The sequence below is a fragment of the Penaeus monodon genome, chromosome 18, assembly GCF_015228065.2.
Source record: "Penaeus monodon isolate SGIC_2016 chromosome 18, NSTDA_Pmon_1, whole genome shotgun sequence".
NCBI lineage: Eukaryota > Metazoa > Arthropoda > Malacostraca > Decapoda > Penaeidae > Penaeus > Penaeus monodon.
The window spans coordinates 3069129-3071628 of NC_051403.1; positions in this window are offsets into that span (position 1 = coordinate 3069129).

Consider the following 2500-nt stretch of genomic DNA (forward strand, 5'->3'; position numbering starts at 1 on the left):
AAAATAATTCTCAACAACTGAATCCTGTAACCTGGAAAAAAAGTATATTATAATCATTGTTTTAAAACTGCAATCAGCCGTCAGATTATTGACCACAGAAAATAGAGAAAAATTATCTCATAAAACCCCCTTTTCTTCGTAAACAGGAAATGTGAGACTCAAACGCGTCTTCGTAATGTTTCAAGGTAGTGCAACCAAATAACCTGTAAACATGTAAATAAAACACCAACAAAAGAAAACAAAGAAATAAATACAACGATAACGTCCTAACTCTATACAAAAATATACAATCATGTCAACATACGACGGCCCGAGTACCGTATATATCAACGAAGAAAGTTATAACGAAGTGGAGGAATATTATGACGTCAGTCCAGAACGCCGGAGGAGAAGAAAATCTCATGACGTCACGGATTCCCCTGCATCATCCCACCAATCAGGCTCGTCGCTGAAGTCACGTGACCGTCCTCAGGGGTGGAGCCTACACTCCCTCTACACAAGACTTATGAAAACTTTCCATAGAGCGTGGAAAGAAGTTAGATTTAGTGGTAAGTATATCTATGTCATATATATTTTTTCCTTTTGGAAGTCAGAAACGTCGTCATGATTATTAGAACGAGCTCAGGTGAGTTTCTCTTGCTATGCTTAATGATTAAATGATATTTGATTTGCGATAATGACCAGTGATATTGAATATACACACATATATACATACGTATATACATAAATATATATATATATATATATATATATATATATATATATTTATATATATATATATATTCACAAAGACACACACACACACACACACACACACACACACACACACACACACACACACACACACACACACACACACACACACACACACACACACACACACACACACACACACACACACACACACACACACACACACACACACATTATTATTACTGAAGCAAATTTATCATTTTACGAAAGTTAAGGAAAATGCATATGCACACAAATAGCCAAAATTGCAGCTAAATCTTGAAATCACATTTATTTAAAAACAAGAAACATATTCACTGCATTCAAGACCACCGGAATATTATCAATATATATTCTTACGTCCGTTTATGAATACTTTGAAAATCGAGAAAACAACGAGACGAATGGAACTTCAAACCAAAGAACAAACAAACAAACTAAAACAAAAAAAGAAATTAAATCACCTCTTTAAACCCAAATCTTTCAAAAGAAATGCCTGCAATGAATTCAAACCCCGTTAAAGGCAACAACAAGTGCAATAGCGGATGGCATTTGCAACATTACAGTGCCACATCACCCCTTTGTGTGTATAAATGATTTAATCCATTAGCGGAGTTCAATGGTTCAAAAATTTAGGCCCTAGAGGTAGGCGACTAATATTTCAGATGGGGCTTATACTGTATTAACACGGATAAACAAAAGGCCTTTACGCCGGAATGATTCGAACTCACGTGCCGGATGACGAAAATAATTGGTAGGATAATAATAATCATATTAATGATAATAATGATAGTTATAATAATATAATAATAATAATAATAATAATAATAATAATAATAATAATAATAATAATAATAACAATAATAATAGTAATAATAATAACGGGGCGCCGAGTGGTGCGTCAAGCACCGTGCCCGCGGGGACGTGGAAATGCCAGTTGGTGATTGGCGCGGGATGTCCAGCTTCTTCGCAGTGAGGCTGAAATGTATCCTGCTTCTGAAGTGAGAGTAGGAAGTGGGTGATGAAGCGTCGCCCGTCACACGGATCAACAAGGGGCACATCCCTCAGGGCAGAACTAAGTCTAACTCTTCCATTTATCAAAATCCGTCAGATTACTAGGACGGGATAGTTCCATGCGGTTCAGCCATCTTGTACTATCAATCAAAAGAAAACAAGACTTAAATGGACAAGGGAAGAGTATAATGAAGGTAATGTACTGCTTTTGCTATACACTCAAGGAGCTGCTGCAGAAGTTGTGAGCATATTTCTGTTAGCGTTCCATTTGCCTCAAACTTCAATCACCCTAGGTCGCTGGTAGTGACTCGGTGTTTGATTTTAATTAGCAGATCTAAAGAAAAAAAGTCAATAATAATAATGATAATAATAATAATAATAATAATAATAATGATAATAATAATAATAATAATAATAATAATGATAATTATAATGATAATAATAATAATGATAATAATAATAATAACGATAATAATAATGATAATAATAATAATAATAATAATAAAAAAAAAAAAATAATAATAAAAATATAATAATAATAGTAATAACAACAACAACAAGAACAATACTACTACTACTACTACTACTACTACTAAGAATGATAATAATGACAAACATAATAATAATAGTAATAATGATTACAATAACAAAAACAATAATAAAAGCAACAACAATTATAACAATAACGATGCAAACAAAAAAACAGTAACAGTAACGGCTTATTTTAATGACTTTTTTGTTGCTTTTATTATTG